The sequence below is a fragment of the Dromaius novaehollandiae genome, chromosome W (assembly GCF_036370855.1).
Source record: "Dromaius novaehollandiae isolate bDroNov1 chromosome W, bDroNov1.hap1, whole genome shotgun sequence".
Classification (NCBI taxonomy): Eukaryota; Metazoa; Chordata; class Aves; order Casuariiformes; family Dromaiidae; genus Dromaius; species Dromaius novaehollandiae.
The window spans coordinates 55,127,858-55,140,493 of NC_088130.1; positions in this window are offsets into that span (position 1 = coordinate 55,127,858).

Consider the following 12,636-nt stretch of genomic DNA (forward strand, 5'->3'; position numbering starts at 1 on the left):
GATGAAGGAACACCTGAACTGAATCTGTCAGGGTAACCAGGGTCACAAGGACTGTACCGATTCTCAAAGGACAGCTTTCTCAGTAAGGCAGCTTCTCCAATGCACAGAAAAATCTCATCTGTTTATTTTTAATGTCAGAGAGAAGAGGCATTATTCAAAATGAATATAATGAGCCTTTTCACTGATGCAAACAGTTCAGTACAGCATCCCAGCATTTCTAACTTTTTCTCTGTTATGACAATGTGTGGAGTGTACATAGAACGCATTTGCCACAACCTGACAGCTGAGACATGATACAACTGCTGGACAATTAGCTGCTAGTGTTCTGGGCTTCTGTATAAATAGTCATTGCAATTGTAAAGTAGAATGCAGTATTTGACCAAATATAGAAGAGAATCGAATATAGATAAAGTGTCTGTTAAAATATTTATCTTTATGCTACTTCATAAAGGGGAAATCCAGAGTCCCCTTGACTGGATGGAAGGTAGGGTAGGGTTCAAAAGTAACAGCCAAATATTTACCAACAGACCATTGCATAATTGTTGCAGTTGCTGTTTTCTTGTTCCAGCTACAAGAGAACATCTTGTATTAAATGTTTAAGTCCTGGCTTTTATTTCAACTGTTACGTGGGAGGTAAATATCTCTTAACTTAACAGTTCAGTGCAAAGTATATTGTGATTATTAGATGCATATGCCAGATGCATGTTCATGCAAAGTCACTTTATGCAGCAAGCGAATAGTAGGGTGGCTAGGAGTACCAATGTTTTCATCGGTGCTGCTTTCACAGTGAGTGATAAACTGGAGATCGTATTAGGAAGTTGTACTGGTCAGATTCCTTCTGAGCTCACTGCTGCTTTGGTTGTGCTCATGAGCTTGCACTCAGGGACGAATCTCGAGTAGCAGCTTCGTTAGTGGCATTTATGATAGCTCCAGTTTCGTGGATTCAGTTTGTTTTATTTGGAGGAAGAGGTCCATCACATTTTCTGATCACCAGGACATCACTGAGCGGTAGGCCTCTGCTAGTCGCTGTGCTCCAGAAACAGATGCTTCAAATATGTGCAGCAGAGCTGACACAACTCTGCTTATGGAGTTACGTGTATAAGGACAGTAAAAGTGACACTTCTGATCAGCTAAAATGTAACTAGATTTAACAAGCCTCTGGTCAGAGGGGTCAATTTGACTATAAAGGGGTCCTTCAACCAGCTCCCAGAGTGCTCTTGGCTTCTGCGTGTGCATACTGGGAAGGCTCTTGGGGATCGGTGCGAAGATTCGTGATGTGGAGGGGTTTGGGTACGCTGATCTTGCTTTCTTGGGTTTTAGGAGTGAGATTCACTTAAAAGTATATGTCTGTGTCCAAACTAATCATCTTTGCTTACCCTTTAATCAGTGGAGGAGAGAAAAAGCCCCTTGGGGATGTGATTTTTGCCTTTTTGGTTAGATATTTTAAATTGGGTCAGATGCGCCATGCCCTAAAGATGCCTGTCTTTGTCTGTTGACTATGAAGGGAGCTTGGGGTGGCTAGGCCAGATATAACTAGTTATGCTACAGATGTTTAAAGCTGGGTGAAATAAATCCTACATATTCTCTTTTTAAAACTGGATACATGTGTATATAAACACACACAGACAAATGGATATATATATATATATGTGTGTGTGTGTGTATATACACACACACCCACATGTATATGCTCCTAATGCTTATTTGTTTATTTTCCAGCAGTGAATTGTTTGTCTTTTAGATTAGAGCTATCTATATTGGTCCTTTTTAGGAATATTTGGAAGTGTTTTGTGCTAGATCCCAGAAGAGCCAAAGCTGTGATAAGCTGTAACAACGCAAGGTTAGAGGCCTGGTTCCCAAAACGCTGTTGAGCACTAAAAGAGGTGCTTGTGTTGCCTTAACATCGCATGCCCTATGAATCAGAAACAGTTGATATGAGCAGAGCATTAATCATCCGTGGGTGGAATACAATGAATATATCTTTATTTGATACAGTCAGCCACCATCAAACTGTGGATGGGGTTATTTTAGTGCATTTCATGCTGCCGGACAAAGCAGCTGGGGAGCTATGGTGAATGTTGCCCATGGGGGCTGTGGTCCAGCTGGTCAAAGACCTCCAGTAACAGAATGAACAGAGCAGAAGAAAAATGGTGTTAACACGTTGCTGTTTAGAAGAAGCCTGATTGCCCCCCTGCCCCGATCCCCCTTGTGCCCTATGCTGGGAGTCAAGAAGTCCTCAATCTGACACCAACGGGCTTCAGAGTAACCAGGAAATTATCAAGGGCAGGTACGCTCAGATTGCTGTTTTCTCTCTGGAAATTGTTGCTCCTAAAGCTTTCAAGGCAGAAGAGTCTTCACCCAGCAGAGTATTTAGGTGACAAACCAAATCAGTTAGTTACTTTATAAGCATAGGAGGCATCTTGTGCATCTGGCCCTGTGGGCACCCCCAGGCCTCCCTGTCCCTGCCACCCTGGGCAGCGGTGCTGGCTCCAGCCCAGCCACGGGCCCCCCGACCCTGTCCCCGCGGTGGTGCCCGGGGCTGGGGGCCCCCAGCGCCCTCAGGGTGGGGGGACGGGCACTGCGGCCAGGCCCGGCCCTGCCCCATGAGCCTCTGACACCGGCTCCGGGAGCTGCCGACCTGTGCAGAGTGTCCTGACAGCAAGGTAAAGAATCAAGGAGCTAGTTAGGACAGGGAAATGTGTAAGCAAGTGCAGCCTTTTAGTATTTCCCTTGTGCAGAAAAAAACCTGGTTACCAGGGGCTGTCTCCCTCTGCCAGTCCCTGCTGGCCAGAATCTGCTAAAACAGTAGCACTGGTCTCCCCTTGCGTGCCCTCACTGGATCCCCCTATGAGCATCATGTAAATAGCCTAACTGGTAAGAGGGCCTTAATTTTCCCATGGTTATATCTTACTTTTCAGGTAAATCAAATATGAAAGCTATTGCATAAAAGTGATTGTAGGTAACTGCCTCAGCTGGGGATTTGGGGCCCCTAACAAGCAAGTGGGACCTATCAAATGTCAGCTTGGAGACCTCTGCCTCTGGTCAGATTGTGGCCCAGGTGTTAAAAACCACTTGCGGGGATTAAAACTGATGAGGTGGGTTGAGGAAAGGGTAAATCCCATTTACCTATATTTCAGAAAGGCGTTCAGATGCTGTGCAGCAAGGCAGCTGGTCTGTAACTTCACAATATCTGTCAATAGGGATGGGCTTGAGGAAAGGGCACGTGATTTTTTCTCCTGTTGATTTATTAACATAGTTTTTGGTGTGTGCTAGCGAGTCCTTCCCCAAGCAACATTGGGGCGCAATTCAACAGTTAGCATGGGCCAAGGACTGTTTCCAGCAGGACAAAGAAAGCCACTCTTTTTTGGAGGGTTTTGGGGTGGGAGGGTTAGCTGGCTGGATGTGAACTGCCCAATACCCCTTTGCCCTTAGGGCCATAAGATGAGGCCTGGCCTGTTTTGATTACTGCTATAAACACTGGTTATTTGCTCTTTCCCAGGGATTCCTAGCTCAAGTTTACTTTATTGCACACCCATATCTGTTTTGAAACTCTTTAGCATGCACTGGGGACAGACAACAGCCCAAAGGGTCAGTGTTCAGGGTCAGAGAAGTGTTCCAGGTTTTGAAGTATAAATGAAACTTAACAGTAATGCTTCAGTCATCTGGGACCTTAGTGGGGTTGGCAAGTTTTGAGCAACTAAGATCTCTCTTAAATATTGGCTGAAACTCCATGCAATACTCTGTTTTCTTTCAGATCCTCTAAGTTAAACCTGCAAAGTACAATATATGGTGATATAAGATGATTTGTGATACTCATATTTTTGGTTTAGTTTGCTAGGGAATCATTTCTGAGTAGATATATGTAAAATCCAGGCTTATTTTGTTAGCAGCCCTGAATACATGGTTGTTTTGTCTGTGAAATTCCTCTGAGAATTATTGTGTCAACATTCATTGTGCAACACTGATTTACTGTGTAACAGGGTGAGAACAGCCGTGGGTTTTCCTGTAAATGTGAAATTTTTCTTGGCTGACACCATGCACAGAGCTCTGCCAAGAAAAAGCTGGGTAGCAGCTGCATTCCTTAATGGCGTGGGCATGTGCGTGTGTGTCCACACATTTGTGCAAAAACACACATTTACTGGAGGGTCTAAAAGTGCTTTAACACTGGCCAGCGCTGCTGTATGCTTTCATCACTGATGTAGCTGTGGATATTGGAGCTGCTGTTTAGGTTTCAGCTAGCCTGCGTATGTGAGTGTGCACGACAGACTTTGCTGAAGACTTCACTGGTCTTGTCCCTGTGGGTAAGAATTCAGTGGCAGGGCTTTGGCTTATCTTTTAGCCTTTTGATATATGTCCCCTATTTCTAAAATCAACAAGACTTGTGGCTATTGAGAAATGTCTGTCTCTGCAGCAGTATAACAGCTATGAGGAATCAGTCCTTTGCCAGATGCAGTTGTGGCTGTCACGGCTGGCCATGGCTCTGCTCTGTGCTACTCCTGTTCTGCCTAAATGCTGGCTGCAGTCCCAAAGCGCTGCCCTGTGCTCAAGCTAATCCATCCTGATCCCCTCAGGGCTTATTAGCTCAGCCACTGTATTACCCTAGCACAGCTATAGATGGTCCCCAGATCAGGTTATCTTGTGCCCGGGAGAGCAGATATACACAGCCTGAGGCTATCCTTGGGGGATTTGCCCATTTTAGAAAGGTATTTTATTCATGAGCTGCCACAGAATCCAGTTTATTCTTTTTTCCCCCCATTTTTAAACTCCTACTATTCTGTAGATAATCCCCCAGATATTTCCATTCAGAGTCACAATGCTTCTTCCTCTTGCTCAGCGAGTGTCCAAAGGATTGAAACCAGCCTTATTGCATCTTGGTGGGAGCTTCATGCAGAAAGACAATATCCAGTAAATGTACACTGGAAGAAATGGTATGTGCTAAAATAAAAACAGCGATCCTGAGTTTAGGAAGATTATCAAAATTATCTCATTCGTGGTCAAGAAATTCCAGCCTTAGTGTCTTGGTCTTAGAAAATTACACTTGTGAAGTCTACTTGTAGAGGATTTGAGGCAGGCTTTGCTAAAACCACTACGTATGCCTGGACTAATTGCACAAGTAAAGAGTACTGTAACCTGCTTACATCTTAACAGTGCTTGTATATCCCTTCTCAATATAATATTTGATCAGCTGAGTAACAGTTCTCAAAATTCAAGAATATTGCTTGTGTTTACAGAAGTAGGCACACTGGTTGTCTTTCTATCAATAGAGGCCATAACATAAGCAAGGTCAGTTAGTATCACACATTCTGTGAAATTATTCAGAGAACTAAAACTAGTATCACTTAGAGTATTAGTGTAATAGCTGTCAACAATAAAACATAAAAATATGATTTTGTTTTACCAGAAGCTTGCGATCTAGTCAGGTTAAATTATCACCCTGTTCAAAAGCAATATTTGCAGCCGTGTGTCACAGTTTCCCTCTTGCTGAAATTTATTCTGTATATTCACATTTAATACTGTTCTCAGAGGTTTAAATACAACAAAAAATCCATTTGCAGTAATGCCAGAGCGAGCTGATAGCTCTCTCCTGCCTGTCTTGGGGCAGGACTCTGCCCACTGGACCCTGACCACAAGACATGAAAATGGTTGCCTGAGGAGCACACACAGGAGAGCCGTGCAGAGATTGGAGACGTTAGGTGCTCTGGGGCTCAGAGCTGGACTAGAAGAGCATTCTGGGTCCTTGTGGTGCCAGCACCCTCCTTTTGCTGTTCAGAGAAATCTCTTATGTCTTTTGCAGTAAAGAAAGAAATCAATTGCAGATTTTATCCCTGCACCTCCTGTCGTATGTGGTAATGGCTCTGCTATTACTTAGAGTCATGGCTCATCATAGTGCGCAATGCGGTGGAGCCACAGTGTGATGGAAATGGAGCTGATCTGTAATAACATTACGAATGTGGTAATGCAACGGCTTTAGGTTGTGACAAGACCAGAGCAGGAGGTTATTCATTATGCTTCCACTGGGGCTGGAGAAAGAATGAAGAAAGAAGCTGTGCAACAGCTTTCCGGGTTGGAGAACAATGGGCAAAATCCTCAGGTTTAAAGATTTGTCTCCAAGGAAATTGCAAGCTTGTTTCATCAGGTTATGAACTTGCAAAGACAACAGCAAATTAAGCCCTATGAGCAAAGGGGTGGGCTAGTGGAAGCTTGCTTGACCACAAATATCTAAGGAAGACATCAACAGAATGGGAGGGAAAAAGAAAGGACAATTTTTGGAGAAAATCTGAAAAAAGTCTCCAGACACTTTGGCCCATTTGCCTCAGATTTTTTACATGCAGGGAGACTCCCATCTGGAAGTGAATTCGGAAGCTCTTCCCATCTACTGTGTAGGAAGACAAAGCAGCTGTCATTCTTCAGACATTCATTTGCTGTTCCCAGGTTAGGAAAAGGTACATTAGAAGAGCTTTGTTCTTTTCTAAGCTTCTGCTAGCTACTTATCTGTCCTGCCTGGAAATACACTGTGTTACACCAGTTGAGGTTCAAGAGACAATCTTGTGAATCTTCCTGTTGAACTCCTTCCTCATCCTAACCCACCTCCTCCTCTTATGCTTAACCAGCCTCTAGGACCACAACTGCTCTGTAACAGTCTTGTTGTAGCCTTCCCAGCTTTGCTTCCTTCCTCCTCTTTCAGCTTTGCCATATTCAGAAAGGGCCCTGTCACAGTGCCATTTGGACAGGCATCTGAATACCTGTGTTGTCTCTTCAATAGTGTTTGAACCTGCTGGCCAGTTTTTAAACACATGTAATTGAAAGCTAGAGGTCTCACAGGTTTGATTCTTCAATATCTTTTATGAAAATAGCCAGCCGGGTAGAGGAGGGAGGTCTTTTCTGTGTCTTCTCTGAGGGAAAGGATGCAGAGTAGACTTGTTCTTAATAATCAGAGAATCTACACAGAGAAATAAATGCCTGGAAAATCAGGTTGGGGTTGTGAACTTCAGTTCACATGCAGGTACTGTTTTTCAAATAGTTTTAACTGGGAGGAATTTTTCTCAGCACTGTTGTTTTGTTAAAAGGCCCTCCGCTCTGTCTCTGCACCTGCTGCTCTGCATCAGGCAATCATGTTTACTGAGCAGCTTGTGATGATATCTTCTAAGCCACTGGCCTCAGACGATCCTGAGTCCAGCTCATCAGTATGGGTAACAAGTTTACCTTGCCTCAATACGAGTTAAATTTCATCTGCCGCAGCATCGCTCAATTTCCCAATAGGTTTCTGTCTCCCAGCAACTTCTTACAGCTTGTGTTTTGTTTTGTTTTGTTTTTTTACTGTAGCTGAATGTCATCTACAAAACTTTATCAGCTTGCTGTTATTTTCTCCCTCATATTCTTCACACAATATATGAAACTTGGTCCCTTTACACATTCCTGGAGGAGCTCATTTCATTGGAAACAGGAGCAAATATTTATTATACTGCATGAGCATTAAGATGTTTCCTCTTAGAACATCTATGCACTACAGGGCTTACTGGATCTGGCCTCATAGCCTGGGGAATGTGAAAGCAAGGCAGAAGAAAGAGGCTCTTAGTAGTTTAAAAGAGCCCAGCTCCTGTTGCCTGCCCCTTAAGTAGCCTGCTGCTCTCTATTTCTGCTGTGTTTTGGGGGAAAGGGCTTTGTGAGCCTGGTCTGTAAATAGCAAGCTGACACTGTGAATCCATCTGCCTTCTGTCACTGACTTCTCCTGGCCTTGGAAGGCCCCTAACTTTGGCTACACTCTTGGTGTAAAGGTGTAACAGGATTTAGAGTCTCTTGGCAGCACTATCTAGCCACATATGTTGTGTAGCAGTTCAACTGCCCAAAGCTCTGATGAGACTATATCCGATTCCTCCCCGATGTCCTGGCATGTGGTGATAGGGCAAACGCTTGCCCAGAAGCAGCATATGGTCATTTAGTCCACGTGAAACAGAAGGTCGTGCCAATCTCTGCCAGGCAATTTTGTAAAACTGATTGTGTCTGTGGAACTACAGCCCCCTTCTTTATTTTTTTTTCTTCTGATGCTAAATTATCTCACTTTGCTTTCTCACCAAAAGAGAATGTCTTGCAGTCTTTTATTAGTTTAAGGCAGCAGTGGTATGGTGAAGGGATGGAAAACAGCCATTAGCAGTTTTTCTGAACTCGAAGGGCCAAAGTGCTACCAGCAGATGTGCATGCTATAGGGATACAGGAGTGATTGGAGAGCTTGTCCTCCTGGCCACTGATCCTAGATGAACCTGATTCTCCTTCATTAAATAGTCATACTGCTTCAAATAAAACTTCCACCTACCCATCATGCTTTTCTCTGTCTAGCAGCTTTAGACAGGTTTAAAAAAGATGCTGTAATGTCTGCTAAAATGCTGTAAAATGTCCTTGGAGTTTCATGAAAGATGATAGAACTGAAGTACTTTCTGATCCGGGCAAATACAAGACTGAAAACAGTATGTGGCAGAAGTTCAGCAGGGAAAGGACTGAGGGGTCGAGCACAAAGAGCCGCCTGCAGACCCGTGTGGAATTCCACTGGGCCGGCGGGTGGGAGAGAGAGGGTGCATGGCGGGGAAGGAGCTGGCTGGGATGAGGAGGAGGAAGGGAAAGATGGAGTGGGTAATTAGAAAGAAAAAGCAGAGACAAAGGTGCCCTGAGAAGGCTTAGCTATGTCAGATAAACGGTGAGATCCAAGGGATTAGATGAAATATTTGAAATGAAGCCTTCATTAATATTTCGTCTGTCTTATCTCAGACTAATTTATTTTATGGGCTTGGAGATTTGTATTTGCTGATATATTGAGATAATTGTTTCTTAAGCAGGATTTCTTGAGGTCCTGTGGAAGTTTTCTGTTTCTCTATGTTTGAAGACATGAATCACTGAGTCACCATTATTTCTCTGCTATTTATCAGAAAAATTTCACATGATTTTATCTTGCCTCCAGCAGGGTATGGAGACTATTGCTACCCAGCGGGATCATTGTCAACTCACATATCACGCCAGCTGCTCTGAGGAAAAGGCTATAAACTGCAGGCAAGTAAGCTGGGAGTAAGCAAGGGGCAAACTTTCAACAGCCCTTCAAATATGCTACTCCCAAACAAACAATTCAGAGCAAATAACAAAATAAATTTATTTGTTCTTTATTCCACTTATTTTGGTTTGTCAGCAGGCTGCAAAAAACTGCAGTTTTCTCAAGAACAAAAAGTGCTGGTAGGTTCTATAGAGGATAAAGGTCTCATGGTCCTTGCAGTCAGGTGCCTAGTGTAAATCCTTTCATTTATTAGTTCAGAATTCATCGCTGTTAATGTTTGCATTGATATACTTAAAAGTCCCTATATCTATGGATAATCTTGTCAAAAAGGAATAAGGATACCCTCATATCTGAGGGCTGAGTTCAGAAAAGGGTTCTCCTGTCTATTGCACAGGCTGATTTCTAACTTTGTGCAAATCATAAACCTCCAGTCCTTTGGCTGTTACTTGTGAAATTAGGGTAAAAGCCATCCTTTTCTGTCACTTTTTATTTATGTTCTCTATTTAAACTATAAACTGTCTGGGGCTGTCTTTCACTGTGCATCCATGCAGCACACCACACAGTAGGGTCCTGATCTAGGATACAGCCTTTGGTGCACTACTATTACCAAGAAATAACACGTTCGCTTGGAAACTGAAAAGAGAAATCTTGACTGAGCAACCTAATATGCAACTGATCCGCTGATTGGGTAATGATGCTGGTAAGGTATGCTACTTTATGTTTATTAGAGCAAAATGCCCTAATTCAAACTCAGCTAAGCTAATTCTGAACACTGAATTACCCTGACACTATTTCTATCAATATGAAATTCTTCCTTTCTCACCCCACGTTTTTGTTGTGTGTCTGTGAGCTGCTAAACAGCTGTCATGTCCCATTACCGAGGCTTCCGCACATTGGTAATACCAGAAAGTGTCTCATTATGTTTAGTTATGGCTTCGCTTGGATTTCCTGAATGGAGATTAGCTCCAGCATCCACATTTTTCTTTTGAATACTTTCAGATTTATGACATTTCTGATCTGAAGGCTTAGGTCAGTTTGTAGCAGAGCAAAAGGCCAGCTATAGCAATAGGATTCAGAACTGAACTAAACCCAAACATTCACCCCACTGATTTTACAAAGTTTGGGGGGTGTTGGGATCCAGGGGGTTGATTCAGACTTTGAAGATTAATTGACAGGTATTTGGCAAGTGCTTTGGGATCTTAGGTGAAAAGCACTGTAGAGGTATGAAGTATTAATAGCTGTCACGCTCATTTGAAATTAACACTAAACACATGTTAATGAAGAGGCGTGTTTGTATGGGAGTGCTCACTATGGGAGAATGGCATGTTTCTAGCATAAAATTTGTCCTGGTTAATACAAGTGTTGCTAAGTATAGAAGGCTGAACTCCGAGTGAAATTCAGAGCTGCAATATCCAAAACAATATTCTGCTTAGAGAAAGCCAGCAACACTTTTTGCAGAATTACTTCTGCAGTGAAATGATTTTCTTCCTTCACAATACCAAACATACATTTTAAACGTTTATCTTTTTAGTAGTCCTTCAGAGAAAGCTACATTGGTGGCTACCTTGATATACAGGAACCCTAACTTAAAGGAAAACTGGCAAATAAATTAATTGAGCTGAATGAAAACCTAAACCCAACAACTTAGATTCATTTATTATCTTAGCCAGGCACAGGATCTCATATGTTTAACAGAATGGAACAGTGGGCACTCAAATTAAACTTTCTCTTTCTCACAAGGAAACTTAACTTGCTTTCAAGCTTGAAATTTCTGCTGTTGGGAGGAGCAAGACTGAGGCTGTGTTGGGCTTTGCTAAAGAAAGTCTAAGCTATGAAGCGTAGGGACACAGTCCTGTTTTTCTCAAGTCTCTAGGGTTTATTCCATTGGTTTCAGTAGCTTCAGGATCAAAAGCTTGCTCCAAAGCTTGAAGCAGCTGAGATCAAAAAGCAAGCAAAATTTGGACCCAAACAGGTCATACGGGCTATCATCTCACTCAATCTGAACAAGGACAGCTGGGCTACAGCGAGTGCTGGGAACAGGAAGCCCTGCCAGCAGAAGCCCCGTGTGGACATGGCATGGTGGGGTGGGTGCACTGCCAGCTCAGTATCACCTGCTGTTGCCTGGTGGAGTAGTGTCCTCTAGTGCTACAGTGGGTCCCAGGGGGGTCAATACTGTTGTGTGGGCTGATGACACTGAAAGGAAGGGTAAAAATGCAGGCAGAGGATTCCTGTTTGTCTCTGGGACACTGCCTGAAGAGGCAGAAGAAAGGCTCACTGCACATGTTCCCCAGAGCCCCTCCTTTAAGGCTCCAAAGCACGTGGACTGCAGGCAGCAGAGGACTGCAGGCTTCTTTTAGGATAATTTGGGTTACAGGACTTCCTGATCATACTCTCTGTATGTGGGCTTTTAAACCTTGCATATGAATGCAGGGTCAGAGCTAGGTGGTCTCGCAGGGTAGAGAAGCAGGGGTGCCGCAGAGGCTGTGGAAGGGCTGAGGGAGCCAAGGCAGAGCTCATGTAGAAGTTCTGGGTGCTTGCTGTTACACCTGATTTTATACAAAATCTAGTGAGAATGGCAGATAAAGAGTTCCTGTGCTAGCCCCCCCATGTGTAAATTATACCTGAAACAATTCATTTGAATTTTGTTCCTATTCCTGTTGATGATATAGCTGTGGAGTTGTTTTTTATTATTTTTCTTGACTTTCTTTGACATAGTAGAATGACCTTTTTATTCTTTCTTTATTATATATTTTAAAATGTTGTTTGGAGTCTGCTCTGCTATTTGGAATCTGAAGCTCAGGCTGAGCTGAACCATTGTGCCCAAATCTGGGCTGGAGGAACATAATCATGATCAGTGCACCACTTAGCTTTCTAGTATGGACAATGGCAGTAAATGAATAATTGCTTTTCAACTCAATTTATCTGACACTCAGATTCCTTTTTCAAGGAGTGCTTGTCATAGTCACTCTATTACTGTAATGTTTGCTGGCAGCAGGTACGAAAGAATTGGATGTGTTCAGGGCAAATGTGCTTAAAAGTTCGAAGTTTTATGGACAAAAACAAAACATTTCCACAAAAGAAAAGCCAAATATCCTGGTTTATTGTGAAGGATGAAAAAGCTGTGGACATTGGCATTCCCAGGAATCCTCTTTTGCCAAACTTTTCTTCTGAAACCCTCAAGCCCAAGGCACAATGGTGCAGCAAAGTTGAATGAACATAATTTTAAGTTATTTTGGCTAAGATGGTGTAACGATATGCAATTATCTCTGTAGGCTAGGATATCTTATATTAGGGAGCAACAAGTGATGCCCTTTTTGAAAATTTTGTGAGCTAGGTGAGAATTGTGCCTCAACACTTACTTCCCATATTAGAGGTCTCTGAAATCACCTTTACTCATTATTTTAAGTCTCCCCTTTCCTTATTTTTATACTTCCTTTTATTTTCATTTATATTGCTATAACCTTATCAGCCAATATTTCATATCACTGTTGCACATGACTTTGCTATGTCATATCTCCATTGCCTGATTCTCTATTTACTCTTTGTATTGGCTGATTGAGTATAAAGCTTTTCCTCTGTTACCACGAAAGCACTTTGGG